At 38.6% G+C, this 24,873-nt stretch overlaps 1 protein-coding gene across 3 annotated transcripts in view; it reads left to right on the forward strand.

Annotated features, from left to right (window-relative positions):
* Nucleotides 1–440: 440 nt before the first annotated feature.
* The window catches only part of LOC122971469 (serine-rich coiled-coil domain-containing protein 2-like), a 64,475-nt gene continuing 40,042 nt past the window's right edge, over nt 441–24,873 (forward strand). For 2 of the 3 annotated variants that reach the window (XM_044338133.1, XM_044338134.1), the window contains exon 1: nt 441–922. The gene's annotated coding sequence lies outside the window, so the exon portion shown is untranslated. The remainder of the gene's footprint in view (nt 923–24,873) is intronic. The other variant, XM_044338132.1, reaches the window with a different exon arrangement.

The following is a 24,873-nucleotide window of genomic DNA, read 5'->3' on the forward strand; positions in this document are numbered from 1 at the left end:
GACTTATATTTGTAGTGAATTATTTTTACATTGTGACCCCTAGGTTGGGAACCACTGGACTAAACAACTAGCTCCACCTCCAGCAGCTGCAACAGTAACATGCTGCTCTAACACTGATGCGTCACTATTAATAATCTAATGATGTCATATATAATAATATATCAGTCAGAGGGACCAAACCACTACTTTTACTGCAATACTTTAACTACATCAAGCTCATAATACTTATGTACTTTTACTGCAGCACCTTAACTACATCAAACTCATAATACTTATGTACTTTTACTGTAGGAGGATTGTCCATGCAGTACTTTTACTTGTAATGGAGAACTTCTACATTGCAGTACTGGTACTTTTACTGCAGTAAAGGATCAGTGCTGGTAAACACAGTATTTTACGTTGTGTTTCCGGTGTGTCTGGTGAGGAAAGGGTTATGTTTACAGTGTGCAGATGACGTCAGTGACAGCTGTGCCTTGGGCAGGCGCTGTCCGCGTGCGCGCACGTGCATGTTTGTGTGTGTGTGTGGATGATTCAGCAGCTCGAGCAGCAGCAGACAGCAGCTCGTCCTCTGGACATGTGCAACACAAACGGACTTCAGGCGGACAAACGGCTTTGATTTTGACATTTAACGGCTCACAGGACACGAGGAAGGTAACCGGCAGCCCGTGCAGGTGATAAATAACCGTCGGAGACCCCGTAGTGTTCATTTCTCACAGGCCGGAGAACGGCAGCGAAACACCGCAGGAGTCAGACCTCCCAGTGGATTTTATCATCAGATATTTGGACTTGTATCGTTTTGTTGTGTTTTTATCAGACTTTCTCCGGCTGGATTTAACCGAACACATCCTCAGCTGCTTTCATTCAACCATCTCAACGTCGACGTTTCCGCATTTTGACGACTGATGCTGCGTTTATCCGGCAGGTGAGTCCGAGTCTCCCGGTGTGCTAACCCAAAATATCGAGCACTTATATGCCACTTTAATACACCCATGTTCATTTATACGTATATATACAGATATACAACATTACACACATTATCCTCGAGTTATATAAGAGCTTAAATATGGACAAACACGGCCTCTAACTGTTAGCTAACTGCGTGAGTTAAAACTGAGCGAAATCTGAACGTAGTTCTGAATGACAGCAGATGAGCCAGCTGAGCCTTTGAGTCCTATTAATGATTATTTCCATGATCGATTAATCTATTCTGCTAGTTATTAGATTAATCGATTATTTTTTTTAGTATGTAAAACGTCAAAAATGAATGAAAGTAATAAAAAATGTTCATCAGTTCCCCAGAGTCTAAGGTGATGTTTTCAAATGAGAGCTACAACTATTAATCGATTTATTGATAAGCAGAAAAAAAATCTGCAACCATTTTGTTAAATATTTTAATCATTCAAATTTTTTATAAGAAAAATGTCCAAAATTTGACAGTTTCAGCTTCTCAAATGTGAAAATTTGCTGCTTTTATATAATTGTAAACTGAATTTGATCACCAGAAAATTCAACCATTTTGATAATCAAATTAAAATTGAATAGTCCATTTTTAAGTAAATATAACCTAACGTAGCTAGTTTCAGCCTCTCAAAAGTCAGTAATTCATTGTTTTGTTTTTGGTTTTTTTACAGCTGCAAGGATTAATCAATTGGTTGACAACTATTAAACCTGCAGTGCCAATAAATCTCTCTTAATTTCATATTATTCAGAGTTTTTAATCTGGTGTCTGGTGTGACATTCCCGTTCTGGCTGGATAAATGTACTGAGCATGCTCTATGGGCAGCACGCACAGTACAGACTTACGCTCCGGAGTGGCTAACTTCCTGTTAGCTCTCTGTTAACTTGATTGGAATTAAAATATTTTAATCATGCAGCACTTCTAGACTTTCCAAATGTTATCGGATTGAACGGGTCAAATTCTGATAGTGAAACGGGTCATTTCGCAGGGTTTGTGTGACGCTCAAAACAATTTATCCACCATTTTACAGCTGCAACAGTAGCAACAGAGTAGGCTACTGCGGAGCCTGTGACGCGAGCATGTTTTTGTAATTACACCAGCAGGAGGAGACAAAAGAGGAGATGAATTATTGCCAAGTATTTTGATCAATTAATCGTTTTGTCATTTTCTAAGAAAAAAGAGTCAAAATTCTCTGGTTCCGTCTTCTGAAATGTGAATATTTTCTGGTTTCTTTAGTCGTTTATGACAGTAAACTGAATATCTTTGGCTTCTGGGCAAAACAAGACATTTGAAGACGTTACCTTGAGACATTTATCACTATTAGCTGATAGTTATCTGGCTTCAACTAACGATTATTTTGATTATATTTAATCTATGAAATGCCAGAAAATGGTGAAAATTTCCTCGAGTCAGAGATTAAATTGTCAGATGTTTTGTTTTGTCGGATCAACAGTTGAAACTGGTAAAAATATAGCCTAACACAAAATATTGAGTTGATAACGAAAAGTTTTAAATTATCACATTTGAGAAGCTGCAACCAGCTAATTTTTTGGTATTTTTGCGTAAAAGAAAAGCTAAAACAAGTAATTGATTATCAAGCTAGTTGCAGGTTAATTTTCTGTTGATAAAGTCATTGATTAATCAACTAATTGTTGCAGCTCTGTAACTGACAATGAAAATACTCGTTAGATGCAGATCTGCAAAGACAAACAGTCCAAATACAACAAAAATATTCAGTTTACAATGATATCTCCTTCTCTAGATCAGTTAATCTATTAATTGACTAATCGTTTCAGCTCTAGACTTGACAGTATTCTGTGGTTTGTTATAAATCTGTTATCCTGTATGTAGAGGTAAATGGAAATGTATATAAAACCCAGTTTTCCCTCCACAATATAAAGCCATAATAACTATCACCAATGACACTTATATGCGTATGAAATAACATCATCCATAAAAAGTCAAAATGTCGTCTTCTTCTTCTTTGCATGTCGTGTTTTATGCGACTACTTTCTGCTGAACCAGCAGTTTCTTATTCACATGTGAAGACGTCAGTGTGGTGTTCAAGTCCCTGCAGACGGAGAGTGTTTGGAAGTCCGTGTGTGTGTGTGTGTGTGTGTGTGTGTGTGTGTGTGAGAGGAATGTTCTGGAGGCTAAAGACTTGGCATTCCTTATGGGAACGGCCACATTCCTTGCATCTTTAGCCCCACTGTTTCCATTCTTTAGTTCAGTTTTGGCTCCGTCTTTTGTTCCCTCACTGGCTTCCCACCAGAGTTCACTTGCATTCAGGTGAGCTCTCAGCTGAGTTTTTGTCCCTGCACCACCAAGACCCCCTTGGTTTCATGCTTGTATTCTTATCTTTTAATCAATCAGTTCATATTGTGTCCCTTCTTTAGATTTGTGGTTCTGTTGTCTAGTTGTTTGGTTCTCTCCACTCGTTCTTTGGCTCCACTGGCTTTGTCCTCTAGTTGTTTTTGTTCTGCAGGTTCTGTTCTCTCATTGTTGCGTTCTATAGGTTGTGATCTTCAGCTGTTTTGTTCTACAGGTTCTACTTGCTAGTTGTTTTGGTCTTTGGTTCTGTCCTCCACATATTTTGTTCTCTTATTTCTGTTCTCTAGTTTAGTTTTTCAGGTTGTCTTCTCTAGTTGTTTTGGTTTATATGTGTTCTGTTCTCTAGTAATTTTGTTCTTTGGTTCTGCATAATAGTTGATTAGTTCTGCAGGTTTTGCTCTGTAGGTCTCTTGGTATTTGGTTCTGTTCTCTAGTTTTTTGTTGGTTCTTTTCTCTAGTTTGGTTTGTTTGCACTGTAGTTTTGTTCTGCAGGTTCTGTCTTCTAGTTCTTTGGCTTCTGCTGGTTCTGTCTTGTAGAACTTTTGTTCTGTCCTCCAGATGTTTTGTTGGTTGTGTCTTCAGGTCTCTCTGTGCTGCAGGAACCGTTGGATCCGTCCTGCTCGGTTCCACTTTCAGTGTGTTCTGCTGACAGAACAGAAGCTGCTGTTAATCTGGTGTCACTGCAGAGAACCTGCTGACACCGTGACTGATCGGTTCGTCCATCTGTCTCCACCCTGATGTTTCCACTTGGTTGGACTTTCTTTCTTTCTTTCTTTCTTTCTGTCTCCTCTGACTGATAATTTGCCGTCTGGCTGCTCGAGTCCCCGCTGAGAGGAAGAATCTGGTCTCCAGCACAGAACCGACTCAGAAACCAGAAACACTGACAGTGATGACACCATGAAAGCCTGGTCTAACTCTCAACTGTCATTGTCTTTAATCATTAAGGCAACATTATTGATGAGGATCCCTTAAATTTGACTGTGACCTCACAGCGTCTTCAGGCTTCTTTAATCTCTGTGGTTCATCGCTGAGAAGCTCTCGGTCTCAGTTTTAAGGCAGAACCATCACTAAGCTCCTGACTAATGATTAATCCTGTTAACAGGAGAGACACTCTGTCTTTCTTATGCTGACTCTTCGCTTTAATGACATAAACTTTCTGTCTTTTCTTTTCTCCATCGTTGATTCGCTCCCTGCCTCTCTGCTGCTGACTCATGTTATTCTCTCAGTTAGCTGACTCTGTTCAGCGTCTCTCTCTTGACCTTCCTCTTTGAGCCTTTGTTACACTGAGGTGAGGGTTGGCTGTAAATGTGTAATTTAATGTATTTTATGTAATGCACTGATGGTGTGCATTACAGTTTCCCAAAAGTCCAAAGTTCAAGGCGTTTGAGAAGCTGAAACTTAAGTATTTGTTTTTTTTTAACACTTCAGAATCAGTCATTTCTGTCATTTATCAAATAGCTGCAGATGCTTATTTTCCTGAAGTTCACTCCCTTCTCCTCCTCCTCTTGTCTGTGTGTTTATTTAATATCTGATAGATAATTGATGCAGCCTCTCTCTCTCTCTCTCTCTCTCTCTCTCTCTCTCTCTTTCTCTCTCTCTCTCTCTGCTGATGGATTTTGGAGGCAGGAAATGTTTGGTGAATCTTTTCGATCTCTCTGTGTGCGTCCTCTCGTCTCTGACTGGGTGGTGACTGTCTGCAGAGTTTCCTCACTCTGATCAAATCACCGTGCTGAGACCGCTGTTTCCTGAAAACTCGTACTTAAACTCTACATGCGTACTTTGTACTTTTGCTTGTTTAAAGCGGTTTTATTTTTTTCAGACTACAGGGACGATTATTTGACTAAAGTAAGATCCTCCAAAAGGAAATAATGGCCTTGACTTGTTGTTTTTCATGTGAAAGTCCTGTCAGCTGTGAAGATATTTCCCCCACTGCAGTATTTCAAGATAAACACTCTTTTTTTAAATCTTTTTCCACAGACTGTGTGAAAACGGTGCCTATTCACAAAATCACATGTTTATTTATGCAGATCAGTGGAAGGTAAAAAAAAAGTCTGCAAAGCTCCAACAATCTGTGCTGTTTTGTTTACTCTTTTCAAGCAACGACTTCCGTCTCATCCCCTCTCTTCAAAGACATTTTCACAATTGATTCATCAGTCGAAAACCCAAAGGTAAAGACAGATCCTCCTCACATCTGGACCGCAAGATGTTTTGGCATTTTCACTTGATAAATGACTGAAACAAGGATGCAACTTAACAATTATGATTAGCCTAATTGTTTTGTCTAATTTCTGAGCAACAGTCCAAAATGTAAAGATACTCAGTGTCCCATCAAATATGACAAAGGAAAGCATTGAATCCTCACATTTAAGAAACTGCAACCACTGAATATTTGCGTATAATTATTTTAAAATCGATTAATCAGTGAGTTTAATTTTCTGTCACTCTGGTGCAGTGTGTTGTTCCTTTTTTAAATGCACAACTGTTCTCCTGGCCGTCTCAGGATTTAGGCCACATTAGCAGGTTTACAGTCCTCATATTCAGGTAATGAAACATGCTGCTGATTATCCAAAGTCCAGTTGCACTCGATTCAACCTTTGTTGGATAACCATGACCTGGCTGACTGATAATCTTCACAGACGTGCTGCTGATTAGCTGCTGGATTTCCACAAGTTTGTTTCCCGATCTGTTTTGGATGAAGTGCGGTCGGATCAGCAGAAGGAGTTAACATGTGAGGAGTTTAGTGGAGCAGAGAGAAAGAGCTGCTTTGTGGCAGATTAATGAAGGTGGTGGTGGTTGGGGTGGGGGTGGGGGTGGGGGTGTGTTGGACTGAGTGGAGGTCCAGAGCCTCCAGTACAACGGAGATGTTGTCCATGCCAAGTTGCTATGTAACCAGCAGGGTAGAGGGGGGGGGGCGGGGGGTACCGGCACTAAAGGGTTTGAAACGGCTCCCAGGCAATACATGTTGCCTTCAAAGTCTCATGTTCAACTGGGAAAACTGACTTCTAGAGCTGCAACTGACTGTTATTTTCATTATTAATTAATCTACTAATTAGTTTCTTGTTTGAGTAATTGTTTAGCGTATGAAATGTTAAGAATGGTGACTGTATAGAGATGTGGTCTCCACTTCCTGCCGCTATGCAAAGTGAAGTCAAAATATCTCTATCTCTCCGGGAGCGGCCATCTTGCTTGTGTGTTGTCATTTGGAGCCAGAGTCTGGCGGTCAGCTGTCCTGCCGCCTGACAGAGGTTTGAGAGCAGCTGTCAATCATGATGTCATCTCCTCTTTTATATCGTCAAACAACTAATTAAAAACAAACTTATCAGAAGAATCAGCACTGGAACAAACCTCAGCATGATAAGAACGACCTTAAAATGACAGAAACCATCTTTGGGAAAAATGTATTTAACGTGTACTCTGATTTTTTTTTTTTAGTTTGGCTCATGTCCCATCTGCTAACACGGAGTGGGCGGGGCTTTATGATCTATTCTGCAGCCAGCTACCAGAGGGTGATCCAGATGTTTTGGCTTCACTGTCATGTTGTCCATATTATATACAGTCACTGGCAGTTAGCCTGGGTCAGCCTACTTCCTCCAGCTCGGCTTTGGCATCCAGCTGTGTGGACCACAGCCGCTGGCCCTGTCAGTGCTGGAGGCTCCGTATGAGACACTTAAACGTCTCGTAATGAGAAACGTCGGTTGGCATAAAATCAAACCGGTTTAAACTCGTAGACAGGACCAGACCAGCAGAACCAGAAACTGACCCGAGCCTAAAAGAGAGTGATCTTATGAGCCATCTGCATGCTATAAACAGCATCTACATTTATGCACGATCATTTGGTAACCGTAGTAACTCATTTGCGCATCACCAATGTGACTGCAGGGATTTTCCCCGATAAATCAGAAAGTGAAAAACAGTAAAAATGAAGCATGTCGTCCAATTTAAAAGTGAGGGGAAAGAAGTGAACACTGCAGACTGATAATGCTGATAATCAATTATTATTTTTCTGTGAACTCTTTTTGACTCCAGAGAAGATCAATAAACACATTAGTACACATCTCAGTAAAGTGCTGGCTGACCTGCTGTCAGTCATAAATGGACCACAACTAAAAAACAACAACTGATTATTGTTTTTTCTTTGGTCCGGACAAAATTAACTGATCTAAAGAGGTATTTATAGGAGAGAAACATCAAGATAATTACTGTCTTTGTCTTTTCAAAAGCAAAGAAATAATATAAAAAGGAACAAAAAGCTGATGCCTGCTTCCATTTAAAAACATATAACCAGAGCAGAACATCCTGATGGCCACCTCCTGGATATTTAGGCTAACTGAGCGTGTGGACATCAGGCCGGAGGAAACCCTTCGCTCCGTGGATCAAATATCCTCCATGGCTCAGTCTGTCAGACGCCCAAACACACCCTGCATCCGACTGACAGCTATGAATAATAAAACACACCGGCTAAATGTGGCTTTTCTATTTTGATAAGGAGTCGTCCTGACTGAGGAGGAGTCAGAAAACAAATTTTGTCCTCGAGTGACTGTCATGTCAGGTTTCAGTAGGCAGATAGTTATTAAATCCTGCAGATGATTTCATGTTTAACTGCAGATCAGACGGACTTAACGGGACGTTTATAATCGCCCGACTCTCAGATTTCAGAGTCTGTAGCTTAATTATTCTATGAAATCGCAGATCAAAGGCATCAGGTTTTATTTTTATGAAGCATGTCTTGAATTAAAGGAAGTTTTATATTAAAGTAAGAGCCGGACGTAAACTAGGTTTTTGAGGCTGATACCAATATTTAAGAATAATAAAAATCCAATAATACATCAGTCAGTATTTGTTTTTTTCCTTTGTAAACAGATAATTTTATCTTAATGTGATAATGATATGTCTGAGTAAAGATGTTTTACTTTTGAACAATCAGAAAGATAAAAAAAAAAATCAAATACAGCAATAACAGTAAAATATAACAGTGAATTTTGTAATTGAAATTATTTAAGTGATAAATTATATAAAGGAGAGTGGGCATAGTGAAAAGATTATTTCCATTTTCAATTCTTCTTGATTAATTGATCTTTTAAAATGTCAGAAAAATTGTGACAAACATCCATCTCGGTTTGCTTCAGCGTAAAGGTGATGTCTTAAGATGTCTTGTTTTGTCCAAAACCACCAAAATATTCAACATAAGGTCACATAAGACAAAGAAAAGCAGCAGATCGTCACATTTGATAGGCTGGAACCAGATAATATTTGGGATTTTTGCTTTAAAAATGATGTAAATGATGCAGTTGTTGATGCTGTTGAGGTAAATTAGTGCAAATTAATTTCTTATCGCTTAGTGATGTACAATATTATATTTGTGTCTTAAATAGAAAACACTTTCCTTTTATATAATAGATATAATGTAATATCTTTGTTTAGTTCTTGTGTCTGTTTAGGAGAATATTATAATTACACATCACCTGTAAATCTCAATATAGACTTAATGATTTTTTTCCCCCAAAAAACACAAGAGATGCAGGAAGTTTTTCAGCTTTTGTAAGTGTCTGCGGATCTTCCTCCACCAATCAGAAGGCAGGGTTTTGAAATATGATGGGGACATGTCAGCATTGTCTAGAGTTTGGAAATTATGCCTTTAGATAGAGGACATAAAAAAAGCTGCGTTTCCACCGCAGGAACCAGGGTCTAAATTAATTTAAGTGAGTAAATCTGATATTTTGGTATTTTGAGTGTTGGTTAGACAAAATAAGACATTTGAATTACAAGTTAAATTGGGCTTTAGGAAATTGTGGCAGACATTTTTTTTGTTTTTGTTTAGTTCCCAAAAGTGAGAAATAACTGTTGTGTAATGTTAAATATGGTGAAGAACAGATCATGTTGATTCTTTTTAGTGTTGTTTATGTTGTCTGGAAGGCTGCTGACATGATTTGTACCAGTCGGCTGGAGCATCGAGGCATCACTTAAGGCCATTAAAACTGTTATGCTTCTGCACATTTTATACAGCAGAATTATTGAGGAAATGAAACAAAAGCTTGGTAACGAAGGCAGGGAGGGAAAACAGAAGAGGAGGTTGTGTGTCTCTGCCCTCTGCCAAGAATATCTGTCCTCTGGAGATCTGCATGTACAGAGACTGAAACCACTAAAGGCACAGAGGAGGAAAACAAGGACATGATGGCGAGAGATTAACAGACAGACGAAGGAAGACGGGAAGAAAAGAGAGAGAGAGAGAGAGAGAGAGAAAAGAATGAATGATAGCTGACATTCATCATTTAAATTGTGCACAACAGCTGTTTCGGGGTTGGTTCAGGTAATCGTCTATCAGGTTTTCAAGTGTTCTACTGATATTTGTTGCCATTTTCTCTTTTAGACAAACACACCAAAGAACAGGAGAAACTGCAGCAGAGTTCAGATAAACTTATCAACGTCTCCAGCGTGATAACACGAGTGTGTACTCATGAGTGCAGTTACATCACATCTGGCCTTTAAACTTTTAAACGCAGCACACAGTTCATGTTATCTTCAGGAGGGAGGAGAGGGATAATGTACATAATGTTGTTGTTGTTGTTTGGAGCTACAACCAAACAGATAGTATCTTAGCAGTAGCAGACAGACTGAGGCAATAATCAGATGATTTTATAGGGTTTGCATTTATCTACACAGGCCATTCTGTTCCAGTCATAAGTGGTTTTAGAAGATGTAGACATGATAAAACATGCAATAAATACAATTGCAAGTTATATACAGAAAAAAGAGAAATAAAATGCCATAATGGGTACAAATGCAATCACATTCAGCAATCTAAAACCAGTGTGCCAAGTCCAAGAGTGTTCTGATGTGACGTTATTTGTAAAGTATAAATTAAAGGTCCAGTGTGTAGAATTTAGTTGCATCTAGCGGAACGGACTTGGCAGAAATGGAATATAATATTTATGTGTATGTTTTAATTAGCATATAATCGCCTAAAAATAAGAATTGTTGTGTTTTCGTTAGCTTAGAATGAGACCTTTATATCTACAAAGGGAGCGGGTCCTATTCCATGGAGCCCGCCATGGTCCACCACCATGTTTCTACATTAGCCCAGAATGGACAAACAGAAAACTGGCTCTAGGGAGGGCTCATGGCCACCATAGGTTCTCCTACACACCACTAGATGCCACTAAATCTGACACACTGGTCCTTTAAGTGAACAATGATTTTCCCTGGTTAGTCTTAATCCAGGGAACTTCCAAAATTGACTGCGCTGAGTTTGTTGTAGGGAACATTTTGTTTTAAAGTTGATGGTGGCAAGTAAGAATAGTTTTGTATCATTGGTTTATACTTTTCAAAAAGAGGCAGTGTAGCTTGTCCATTTTCCATTTTTTTTATATACATGCAGTGATGAGCGGTAAGTATGACCAGTTATGAATGAAATGAAACTGTGATAATATGAATTTCTTAATTGAATCAAGAATCCAAGGAAAGAAGGTGTCAAATGTTGTACAGATTGTAAAGCCCTCAAAAATGAAGTAAAAAAAAAAAAAAAAATTGACTTAACAAAAAAATAAAAGATTTCTGTCCAGCTAAGATTGAAGATTTGTGTAGGGCACTATTTTGGCAATCGTCATCTATACAGCAAGAGTTAGACAAATGCATAACCATTTTTGGATTTATCAGTGATTTATCTTTGGATAGTGTATTAAGTGAGTGTTCAATTGTGCCTTTTATCTGTATATAAAACATGGTGTCATCTGCATACAAATTCATTTTTAACGCACAGCTCTAGGTTATGAATGTAGATTTGAAAAAAAGGAGAGGACCTAAGATTGAACCCTGAGGAACTCCTCTGGTAATCACAATTGCATGTTACATTTTCTCACTGTACTACTGCTGAGTCTTTGTCAGTCCAGGTGGGTGTTCCAGGAAGTGCAATATGCTTCAGTGTAGAGATGAAGAGATTACTTAATTTAAAATCAATTTCTCAGCTGACAGAAAATTAATTGGCAGATATTTTGATAATTGATGAAAAAATCTTTTTTTTTCATTTTTTAAGCAAAAGTGTCAGACATTCACTAGTTTCAGAGACAATTTCAGAGACTGAAGTTTTTAACTGATATTAAAGGATTGTCATCCATCTGACACACCTCTGATGGTATAGATACGTTTTTATTTAATCAATACAGCTGTCTACACAGGCAGCGTATCGGCTTGCATTCGATTCATGCTTTACTTGTGTAATTGAGACCTACAGCTTATTGTTTGTAATGTTTCAAGTATATTTTTTTCTGTTTTATGAGCTTAACTACAGTCTAGAGCTGCAAGAGTTAGTTTTCAGCCTCTGATCTGAGAATTTGATGCTTTTCTTTGTCATATATGATAATAAGCTGAACATCTCTGAGTAAAACAAGCATTTTAAATACATCGCATTCATGAATTATAACAGGCATTTTTCAATATTTTCTGACATTTTATAGACATTAATGATGACTTGAGAAAATAATCGTCAGATTAATCGATAATTTATTTACAAAATAATTTGTAGCAGCGCCGCAGTGAGTGTAATAGACATTGTGTTATTAAAAATAAACGTGTGTGTGATGTGTCATCCTCTAAATGTTCTTTTTTCAAGAACTGAAGAACAAAACCTGATAAACTGTCTGGATATTTTACAGTTTCCTCTCTTTGTTTGTGTTTGTGACTCAGTCTGAGCAGCAGCAGCAGCAGCAGCCAGCCGATCAGGTTACTATTGATTCATTTATCATTGAGCGATAAAAGGAATATGATCCGGCTTCATTTGCAGAACTTTGGCCTGTGAGCATTTTTATTCTCTGCTGCTCACAGCTCGTCTTACATTTTTAAAAGACTCGGGCAAGAGGACACAACTGCTCAGGAATAGGAAATTGTGTGGAACTTCACCCTCCAGCCTCTTCTCGGGGAAGAAGATGAAATTAATGGTGTCCAGTTTTGCACCCACCGTGGGGGTCAGTCCAGCCCATCTGTTGTGTGGCTCGCTGGTCCATCTGTGAGTTCAGCTCCAGCAGCTTTTTTCCTCTTCTCAGTCTGAGAGTGTGAATGAAATCGGACCTCACAGAGTGCAAAGACTCACCTGAGAGCCCGGAGCTGTTTTTTAATACGACGAGAACAGCATCTGCCAGGAGACAATGAGACCATCATTTAGAAATTAACCCTGAGAGGCAGAATCAGGACTCGAACAGGCAGTGACATTGTTCCACTGTTTACAAAAAACAACCTAGAAATTCTGATTTGCAGCAGAAAATGTGTAATGAAGGAATATTGTCAATTAATGCATCGGGCAAGTCAGAAAACGTTGATACTGAATGTATAAGTAAAAAGTTCACTGACAACCTGTTTCATCTCCCAAAAACAAAAGTCAGGAAGAAAAGTGAAACTCCAGAGGTCAAAAACAGCCAAAGAACCGTCTCGTGTTCATTTTACTCTGTAAATATTAGAGCAGTAAATTATTCGCCAACTATTTTGACAATCGACAAATAATTTTGAATGATTTTTTTGAGAAAAAATGCCAGAATTTCTCTGTTTCTGGTTTCTTTGGTCCTCTATGACAGTAAACTGAATATATTTTGTGTGAAACAGTGATAGTGTTTCACCATTTTCTGATTTTTTTTTTTTTTTTTATAGACCAAACAACTGAACGAATATTCAAGAAAATAATCAACAGATTAATCGATAATGAATTATTAATCGTCCATAATTACGTAATTATGGACAGAAATCACTAGATACAACAGATATTTTATTACGCATAAAGGAGTAAGATTATAAACTGGTTTGTAATAAACATTTTAAAATTAAATGTAATATTTTATTTTATATAAAAAGCCTAATTTTATCATAATTAATCAATTTAATACCGTATATTTAAGTTTTTGCAAAATAATTTCTGAAATAAAAGGTTTTTAATGATAGCAAAGAATGTAAACTAAAATAATACATTTATAATTCTATTTGTTTTTATCTAGCTGCTAATATTTGATAGTTTTTAAACATGATGTATGTTATAATTAAATCCCATTTATGTGCATGCACTGTTTAATTTCCTGTTTTTGTTAGTGTTACTTCTACTACTGATGAATTGATTACAATATAAAAGTGCTGTGAATAAAAAAAAAAAACAAAAAAAAAACCACGAAGCATTTTAATCTAAAAGGTAAAATCTGAGGCCCCAGATGGATGTAGTTGACCTTTTCTAGGTTTTCTCTCTGCCGGCCCTCGATTCCTCTCAGCTCAGTGAGCGGAGAATTGGAGCATGAGGACATTGATGACTCAGTGTACGACTGAATGATGTACAGTGCAAGAGGAGGAGGAGGAGGAGAGGGAGGAATAATGGGATGTTTATTGAAAGAAGAGGAGGAGGAGGAGGGCTTGAATAGAGAAGAAGGAGGTCGAGGATGGAAAGGAGAACATCAGAAAGACAAAGAGATGCTAGATAAAAGCTGGAGTTTAAGAACATTATATTGATTCTGAATCTTCTCAAATTCCCTCAAGTTTAGGTTTCAACATTTGCAAATAACATCTATAAATAACTAAAAATCAATGATTCTGTTAAGGAGGAAACTGAGCAGAAACAGCAGATATTAAATGGTGATTAAAAGTAAGAGATACTGAAATAACAGCTGGAGTCTGACTTTTACTTTATCAGCTACTTCATCCAAATACTGGAGGTCCTGATTCAAAACTGTTATGACTGCAACTAATGATCCATTTAATCTGACAATTATTTACTCAATTTAACTGTTTTGTCTATAAAATACCAGAAAATAGTTCCCAGAGTCAAAGATGACGTCTTTAAATGTCTTATTTTGTCTGACCAACAGTCCAAAACCCATTTTTTCAGTTAACTGTCATGAATGACAAAGAAAAGTATTAAATCATCACATTTGAGAAGCAAATTTGTGGCGTTTTTGCTTAAGAAATGACTAAAACTGAGTATTCAGTTGATCAAAATAGTTGCTGATATACCTTCTGTCCATCGACTAATTGATAAATCAGCTAATGATCTGCAGCTCTATAAACTATGAGGCTGATTAGCTTCAGTATTGTGAGTCTATTGTGAGAATGGGAGGAAATTATTGTGATTTACAGCTGAGAAGTGCTGACAAATATGTGATATAAATGTCAATAAATTCATGAACTTAATGAATAATTGTAAGCCTTATTGTCCCTACTGGGTTTCCGTCAGTCTTTGACCAGTTTGACTGGGAAAAAGGTGTTAAATTGCATTTTATGTGCTATTAAAAAGTCTTAAAGGTAATTTGGTGAACCCTGCAGAAACCCTGATATTCTTTGCCAGTAAAAAAGAGAATGGAAAGCCAAAACTGAGGCAGCTATTTGAAACAAACCATAATAAAATAGTTCATGTTTGACACATCCTGTGTGAAACTGGCAGCTTCGATTAAACATTAAACCTCCCTGTTGTCCTTCACATAAACCTCATGGAAACTCAGTCAGCTAATGACCTCCACTGTGCCCTCCGCCTGGGCCTGTTCACATGTTTTATGCTATTTTTTTTTCCTTTAACGTTTGGATCGAATCCAACTCTGTCTCTGCTGAAATTACACAGCTAAATATAGCAGCTGCTGAGGGGCAGACATATTGATATACTTCCATATCTCCCTCTCAGCCTGTCAGTCCATCAATCACATCAGCCTGACTTCAAGTACGAACCAGAGCTAATAAACAGACTCTGAGGAACTCTGAATCGCCTGCAGCCACTTCAGCAGCTAATCGGTGATATTTTGGAGTTTATCCCGAGCATCTAGTTGATTGTTTGTTTGGAGGTTAGAAACAAGTGAACCTCAGAAAAATATGTAGAGGATGCTGACGAGTCCCGGCAGGTCTGATGGTGAGGAACCAGCTGCTGAGTGCAGATGAAGCTCTGCAGCTGTTTCCTGGCTGCTCTGCTGTGAACTCCATTAGTTGAAAGTGGCTTGTAAGCATCATACAGTCAGCATGAACTCAGCATGGGATCCTTTTATCGATACGTTTCTGTTGATCACATGGCTGTTCACACTGGGTTTAAACCAATAATTATTCAATCGTCGGATTTTGAGAAATGGATCAATAATGGATAATCTCTGATACTGATTATAATATATTTACAGACACTAGTACCAATTTGATATTTGTTTCAATGCTTAATCAATGGTCATTTATCAAGAAAAAACACCAGACATGTTGCTTTTCTCAGTTTTATAATAGTTTAAATGAAATGTTTTAGCCCTGCTGATGCCGCCAGCAGCTCAAAGTTTTTGGTTCAGAGTTAAAAGTTTAGATTCCTGTTCAATGGATCGAGATGAAAGTTGGTGCCGACATTCATCTTCCCCTCAGGAGGATTTTTAATAACTTTGGTGATCCCGAAGATATAATTTGATTAGCACCCGCTCTCTCCTTACTCGTCAGTGAAGCGCTGCTGCATGTCACCGCAGAAATCACAGTTTAACAATTTCTTGTCCATTAAAGAAATGGACATGGATGACTGACACCTGGTTCGTCATTCATTCATTCAAATGGACTCTTTGGCTGGCAGCCAGAGTCTGAAAGCTTCAGATTTCCCGGTGAGACTAAAGCTGACTCATCAAAGGGAAATGACAGCACATGTCTGTGTGTTTGTCTTATCTAAAACACACACGTTCACCTGCGGTAATGATTTAGACGTTGAAATCTCTCTTCAGCATCAGCCAGCAGCAGTAAAATCAAACTGGATTGCAGATGATGATGATAATGTTTGGGTCCCAAAACTAACAAACCATACATCAAGCAATTCCCATGCACAGTTTTATGTTCCTACTAGCTACCACACATACCATTCTCAGTCCTATGAAAATGACCAAAATATGCTTCCAAGCCTTGTTTTATTCATAATATCTTCATGTCCATTAGTGGTAGAGACCTCAAATATTGGCACAAAATTATTAAAATGTTGTATTTGCAGAAAAACATAATGATTAATATCATATTTGTGCAAAAATGTGGGTTTGTAGTACCCTCAATATCAATCTTGTTTATTAAATCTGCTCTTTTTTCCAAATAAAAGGCCTTATAAAAAAAAACAACATAGCATGCAGTACAGGCTTTTATTGGTTTTGGCAAACAGAAAACATGTTTGTCTTCAACCCTACAAAGTTTGGTGAGGTTAGGATTAACACTTGGCAAGATATTAATGACCAAACATGGCTTCCCAGATAAGACATTTTTGTGGCTATAAAAATGAAATGATATCAAGAGCTGAAAAAAAATATGAAAACACAGGATTTGATCAGAAATATTTTACAGGCCTTGCTTTTGGGACCCATTCATGATATAGACAAGGTTTGAACAAAATCTGAGATGGTGCTGCAACAAACTTATCTGAATGACCAACACGAAACTTTACAGATCCCAATACAGCAAACCTAGACTGCAGGCTCAAGAGAAACATATATGCAACTAACTTTAAAAATGAAAGCAAGGTTATCCCTGTCTATCTAACTCAAAGGCCTTTGTATTACTGGCTGCCGCTTTTTGTTGAAAATTCTTGCATGTGATGTAAATGGAACGAAAAAGGTGGAACTCAACTGTGAGGGCAGCGTTGCACCCGGAAGATCTACAGAGCGCACACACTAGAGTTATCCTGTAGTTCATCTTCAAAAAAGGCAGCGGTTGCAAGCAAGTTTTGATTCAATGACTAAATAATTACCTTTGCCAGACAAATGTGAATTTCTGTGTATTGTTAACTTTCTACGCCGTCACTCAGAGACTAACGTTAGCGGAGCGGAGCAGCCATCAGCAGTAACAAACAAGATCAGCTGACCAACACACACCGCAGCATTAAACAACGTAAACTTTAAGGTGAAGAAAATAACTCTGAACAGTCTGTCAGTCACCTCAGAAACCCTTCGCCCGCTCAGTGTGTCGGATGTCTTTCCCCGGAGCTAACGGCGGCGCAGCAGAGAGGCTGCTCTCCTCTGCTGGAGATGTGACGTTAATAATAACACAGCGGAGCAGAGAGGCTGCTCTCCTCTGCTGGAGATGTGACGTTAATAATAACACAGTGGAGCAGAGAGGCTGCTCTCCTCTGCTGGAGATGTGACGTTAATAATAACACAGTGGAGCAGAGAGGCTGCTCTCCACCGCTGGAGATGTGACGTTAATAATAACACAGCGGAGCACTCTGCCTCCCTCTCAGTCTGTTATTCTCATACAAGCAGGAGATGCTTTCACATTAGTTCTGCTGTTTTTCATGCACATGGTAGGAAACCTGAGTGGTTCACTTTGTACAGTAGCTAATCTATATTTGGGGAAAGTAAAGAAGGGAAGTTACTGGTTGAACTTTCTCTGTCAGCGGTCACATGATGACACAGGGAGTTCAGTGACCCCGTGCTTCCAGCTCACAAGTTCAGTAAGGAAAAAGCTGCCACGTTGGTCCAACATGTGTGAAAACAACCTTTCACCTCGATCAATTTTAACCTCATGTTGTCTATGTTTTCGTGAGATGAATCCAACTTGTGTTTGGCCTGCTGCTCTGTATCATTTGTTTAGTGGATGCTTGCTGTTTTGTAGTTTATGAAATAAGAGTTACCTGCTGGTAGTTGGTTAACATGACATAGACGTTTTGAGAAGGATCCCATAAATTATTTTATTTTTAAAAATATTTTTGACATACACAAAAATCTAAATGACTTCAAACATATCTCTGGCGTTCTAATATGCATCTGTTTTAATGAGGTACTGTAAAAACATTTCATCGTGGTGCATCCCCGGCTTTCTAACCCCAAACTGTCAGACAGATGCTGCAGATGTGTGAAGACAGTCAGACTCTTTCAGCTTAATTATACACATCCTGCTTTCCTTCTGCTCTTCTTTTTCTCTCCATCACTATCAAACTTTCTCGAATAAAAGTCCAGCTTTTAAAATCCGAAATAAGTGCAGACTGATTATATATAAACAACAAAATGAATGAACATTTAAAGCAAAACAGCAACAGAAACATCAAACCTTTCAGGGATCTCTGCGCTGGATGTTTTACTGTTTTTATTTGGACAACTTTAATCTAAAAAGTGTAAATCTCCCATGTGCAGAAACACACAAAGAGACGTAGTAACACAAAAAGATAAAAGGAAGCAGAGAGAGAGGAGTAGACACACAGAGAGTAACGAGAGACTGAAGATCTCATCATTCTGTTGTGACCTCGTTCATCAGTCTTCATTCCTCTTGTGTGTCCTTGGCGGCACAGCAGTGTGTCTCTGCTGCAGTACAGCCGCACACACACACACACACTGGAGGAAAACATGGCCACAGTGTGTGTTTGTGTGGTGCCGTCACGACTGAAGGAGTCAGACGGCACGTTTTAACACCTCGAGTGTGCCTGAGAGTCTCAGTTATTCAGGTCACAATAAGTCAAGTAGATATCTTTCAACGTTACAGTCTTTTTGTAACTATACTTCCACCTGCAACTCAACAGGGAAACACTGTCCGAGGAAACACAAAGAGGGAGTCTGATGCTAAAAAGACTGTAAATGTGTCAGATATCCACTTGATATAACTCAGACTGCTGAAGCCTCATATAAGCTTCACAGAGACTTTTAAACGACTGTGTGGACACACTGTGGATTTTAGCCTCCGTCACTTACATTGAAAGCACATTTGAAGGATCTTTTAATATCCAGTATGAACAGGAGGAATGATTACAGCGAGGAAAACCTCTTTCACTGCTCATATGGACACCTGACTGCTGGTTTAAGACACACTGGAAAGATTGTGACCTTTAACCCTGGAGAGACCAGTACTATTCACACTACTGTAAATTAACAGCAAAACAAACTGAAATTGGAGCCACATGTTGCTCTGAGAGACTGTCAAGTTCTACTTCCTCATCATTTAAAATATTTTATTAATAACTGTTGTGTGAGACTGAAGTGTCTCTTTGTGATGTTGTAATTTGCTCACGGGGTTCCCTTGTGAAAGAGATTTTGATCTCAGTCTAAACCAACATGTTCCTCGTTAGCTGTTGGCTAACTGTCACTTCTGTTGATTGACTGATAATTAATGAGGCAACTATTTTGATAGTTGATTAATCATTTAAGTAATTCTAATAAACAACAATGCTAAACATTCTCTGATTGATTCCAGCTTCTCAAATGTGAATATTTGCTGGTTTAACTTCTGATGGACAACTTATTGACATTTAATAGACCAAATAACCAATCAATGAGTTTTTGCACAACATCTGAAACCGAAACTTGATCATTTTTGGCTTTGGTGAACGATTGTTTCCAAACTCTAGAGTGTCTTATATCTGGTAAAAATAATGACTGGAGGGTTTCGGGGTTGTGATGACTCTGTTGTTCTGCTTCTCGGCCGGTGACTGTGACACAGCAGTAACAGGAAGTTGTGAGTCAGCGTAATGCTGCATCTTTTATTGGAAACTCTTTATTAATTTATCTTTCTCTGTAAAGTCAGTATGTGACGGGAAACAAACAATAACTCTCGGTTGACTCTTGACTCTTTGTATCTATAACTTTAATGATTGATATTTTCATTTGTGTATCTGAGCGGAGGAGCGGAGCAGCATTTCTATTTCAGCTCTGGAGGTTTTATGTAATCCCCGCAGCCCTCCGGGCCGTGCAGATGATCCTCTTAAAAAAAAAAAAAACCTCGGATGATGTTTTGACCTTTGCTTCTCTCTCACACTGAAATCATAAGTTTTTCAGCTGTGTCATGCCTCGTTGTCTTCTGCTGGAGATAAACACATCAGCTGTTTTAATTTAAGGCATCCAGAACAGCTTGTGATGCTCGCTTTAGTTCATGGTATGTACGGTGGCCTCGGGCAGACAAATGACTGAGGAGGCTTATGTTTTTTTTTTTTGTTTGTTTTGTTTTTTATTTTGTCCTATCGACATCAGCCATGTGCCAAGTCTGCAGGGCTGGAGGTGTGTGTGTGTGTGTGTGTGTGTGTGTGTGTGTGTGTGTGTGTGTTGTGATTATTTGGTCTGATGAGAAAGAGAGAAATGAAAAGCTTGTTGAGGACGACTATAGCTGCAAATTATGATTATTTTCATTGTTAATTAATACATTAATTGATCATTTAGTCTCTCAAATGTCTTCAAATTGCATATTTTCCTTTGACAAACAGTCAAAAACCAAAATATATAACTTTTTTTTTTTTAAATTTAAAGCTGATAAAAGCAGAAAATCTTCACTTTTGAGAAGCTGCAACCAGAGAATCTGATTATATGACAATTATTTCTCGATTAATAGTTTTGTCTATAAAATGTCAAAAAATAGGCCTAGTGAAAATCCTGATTCTCAAAGTCAAAGTTGACGTCTTTAAATGTCTAAATTATTTTATCAGAACAACAATTCAAAAACCCAAAGATATTCACTTTACTATCATGTAAGAAAAACTTCAAATCCTTATATTTTAGAAGAGGAATTCAATAATCAATCAAATCAAATTCAGTCAAAACATTTGCTGATTAATTGTCTGCAGCTCTGAGACCATGTCCTCTTTAAGCCAGCTAAATTCATAAACACATCTGCTTCTCTCTGTTTTGTTCCTCCGTCCAGACTAAAATGGTGTTTTTCTCCCCTGAAAACGGAGCTTTTCCAAAACGTCCTCCAGAGCACGAAAATGTGAAAATGCCAGCTTGGTGTTATAGTGTGTACGGGGAAAACGGGTTGTCGGCACAAGGGGTGTGCCCGAATACAAATACGTTAGTCTGCAAAGCACAAATAGTGGGTTTCATATGAATATTTGCAAGCAAAGTGCTCCCAAGGGACTCTCCATAACCTGTTGTTCCACTTCTCCTTTCCACAAAGTTAGCTTGTAAAAAAACAGGCAATAAATGAAAAGTGCAAAGCAAGAATAGCCTTTGAAGTTCTTCTACAGTTTGCATGCTGTGCTGTCTCTGTGTTACTGGTGTATAAACAGGTAGGGGTCTGTCTGCAATGAGTCGATGAGTAAAGTTTTAGTTCAGTAATCAGCGCAGTCGTCTATGATCTGGGAGACTCCAGTTCAAGACCCAATGTGGGGACCTTCTTCATAAGGTAGTTTATTCATGAACACTTATTGTAACACTTTAATTTTCTAAAATGAAAAGTGTAATAAAAACCAAAACAGGACTTTTAAACCTCTTTCCACTTTTATTCGAATACAAATACAAATAATTTTGCTGCCTCAACAAATACAGATACAAATACAAATACTGGGCTCTCTGCACATCCCTAGTAGACACAAGGGATGTATTTGGTCAGCATGCCTGTCACTTGGTCACCAGTAGTAGGGTGTGTGTGTGTGTGTGTGTGTGTCACCGGGGTGGTGTGGTAGTAATTAAAGGTCGTCTTCTGCACCTGCTTGTCATTCAGCTTCGTTTGTAACAGAGCGGGTGAGTACAGGCTGATCATTTCTGTTGACCGCTTTCACTATATTATTGTCTTCAAAACATCTATGCAGAGCATCTAGGTCGTCAAAGTGTTTTTTTTTTTTTTTTTATCATCGGGTCAAATAAACACCCTTAAACGTAGCCACGGACTCACGCTTCTTGCTTGGACACAGCGTGTCGGACAGATCTCCCCACATTAACCCTCTCAGTGGGCGGCTGGTTAAGTTTTTTTTTTTTTGATTTTCGATGGTCGCAGCTACACGGAGCTTTGGAGAAACGCTGTCATATCAGTGACAAAGCGGATCGTGGCTGTAGCGTGGCGTTTTTTTGGAAGAAGAAGAAACACAACAACAACAATGGCGGACGACTTCATGCGAGTGTTGTTCTCTTAATTGCAGAGTTAATGTTTTCTTGCAGTTGCCCGGTCAGTTAAGCGGGTCAGAAATCTTTTTGTCTGGTGAAATACTGGATGCTGTCACCTGCTCAGGTAGTTTTTAACACGTTGTGGGAGGTTTTTAAAGATGGAGGACTGTTGCTGTGGCCTCGTCTGCTTCTGCTCCACCCAAAATCTGTCCTTTTTAGTATCAAACAGAGCAGAAACAGGCGTGCCTTGTTTCTAGATTCACTGCCTCGGGGATTGTACCCAGTCTCACCTGTCTGTGTGTGTGTGTGTGTGTGTGTGTAGAGATAACACATTAACCACTGCAGTCTCTCTCACACACACACACACACACACACCACACCCATAATAAAAACATCAGCTGTGTCTGCACCTTCAACAGAACACACAGATAGTAATCATGATGTTTTAGAAGACACACCCATCTGATCCTGTCTGTGTGTAACCTCACACACACACACACACACACACACACACACACACACACACACACACACACACACACACACACACACACACACACCCTTCAGTGTTCAGCAGCTGCAGATGGCTTCACGTGTTTCAAGCTGTTAATCACACTAACAGTTGCTCACAGAGCTGCTGCTGCTGCTGCTCCTCGGTGGATTTTTCCACTGACTCAGCACTGAAAGTGATTCTCTGAATTAGCTGCTGACACTTTTTCAAAAGGTCAAGTTCACTATCATTCGAACGTGACCCAGATACCGTGATGTTTCTCAGATACAATTCACCGAGACCGTGAGAAGCATATAAGTCGTCCATCAGCGGTCTTACTGTTCGGTGCAGTCTTTATATGTCCCTGTGTGGTGTCATAAAGCTGCATTATGTGTCTTTTAGATTTTACTGTCACACCAGGTTGTAGAGGTAACGTTGCTCCGCTTGTTTGATGCCTCCGCTGTGTCTAAACCAGCTACTGAGTCCTCAGACTTGTTGTCGTTGTAGAATAAAGAAGCTGCTTTTTTACGTATCTTTTGTTGGTAATTTCGCCCCTAAAATACTTCCACACACTGCTGCTCAGACGCTTCCATGTCATTATTATCTGATCAGCTACTGTCCTCCATTTTTATTTATTAGCTTAGTTTAGCTGCAATGGGTCAAGCTGATAGTGGATTTTAAGGAGCCCTCTACTGGATCATGAGGCAAATTACTTACTGTTGTGTTTATAGACTGTAAAATTTTGGATTTGAACAGGTCATTACAGTTTGAATATTTAATTTGTTGAGGTTTACAGAGAAACTTTGTCAGCTAACAAAATCTAAATTTCCCAAAAAAGTTCCTGCACATTTATAATAATGGTAAATTTATTACGTGCAGTACTGTGTAAAGGTTTGAGGCAGTAAAAGTAAAGTGAGGATCATGCTTACAAAATAAAGCTATGGATAGTTTTTATTGATCAGTTGACTTGATGTGATGTCTGTGATGTCGCTAAATTAGCTGTCCAGCTAATTGGCAGTTTGAGGATGGATTTGTTCGTCCTGGATGACGTTATCTTTAATAACGGAGGCGCGATGAGTAGAGAGTTGAAGCCGCGATTCATATGATTGGCTGATCTTGTGATCGCTATTAAATGAGCTATATGTGTGTTGGAACCCTCCCAGCATGCACTGGGGCAACAGATTAACATTGTTACTGCCGTTATTGTGCTCCACAATGTTTCCACTGTCACTGTCAGACAGTCAGATATTACCAGTGAATGTGGTCAGACTGGGAGCGCTGGGTGCGTGACTGGTACGTTTCTTCCTCTCTGAACACATGACGGGACTTTACGGTGATAATCACATGTCTGTCGTGATAATGTAACGTCATAAAAACATCCAGAGATCAACTATAATTACTGCAGCATGTTTCAGCAAGTAAGCTAATCACTTAACAGGTTTAATTGTTTCAAATGTCAAATTAAATGTTCTGGTTCTACTGGTTTTAACCGTCACAATCTTTGAGTTGAGTTAACATTTTATTAATATAAAATGCACAGATGTTATAGAAGCAATGTTTATTTTCTTTTTACCTTATTTTATTCTTGTGGTGATGTATTTTAGTGTTTTTTTTTTTAATTGTTATTGTTATCTTTTTAAGTCCTGATTATTGGAGCTTTATACCTCTGTGTATAAGTACAAATAACTCTTCATTCTGAAAAATAAATGATAATTACACCAATAGATCATAATTATTAGTCAACAACCTGCATGTTCTTACCTCAACATTCTTTCATTATAAATCTGAGTTCATCCTAAAACGTCCTGTTAATAAGCTGCACCTCAGCAGGTTTTTGGTTAAAGGGCTCATTGCTATGACAACAGCTCCAGATGAATTTTAAGTAGAACGGGGCCCGGGGGGGGGGGCTGAAGATTCTTTATGACTCCGGCTGGATGTGTGTCGTCCCGCTGCAGGTGATCGGACGCCTCAGTGATGCTGCTGCTGCGTTATGGACGAAGAATATAAACATCTAAAGTGCCTCAAAGCTTTTGCACGTTACTGTTCGTCCTCACTTGTAAGAACTCAGTATCCTGTTTGTTTATCGGAGGAGCTCATTGACCTTCATTTATATAAATATTAGGAAGGTTTCTGACGTCCTCTGATCAGCAGGATTATTCTCCAGATAAAAACCTTCAGACAGTGTGCAGGATTCTTTGGTTTAGAGCTGCAATGATTAGTTGATTAGTCAATTAGTTCTCAACTATTAAATGAATCACCAACTATTTAGATAATTAATCATTTGGAGTCATTTTTTTAATTAAAAAACTGTCCAGATTCTCTGGTTCCAGCTTCTTAAATGTGAATATTTTCTGGTT

Source organism: Thunnus albacares, chromosome 20 (genome assembly GCF_914725855.1).
Source record: "Thunnus albacares chromosome 20, fThuAlb1.1, whole genome shotgun sequence".
Classification (NCBI taxonomy): Eukaryota; Metazoa; Chordata; class Actinopteri; order Scombriformes; family Scombridae; genus Thunnus; species Thunnus albacares.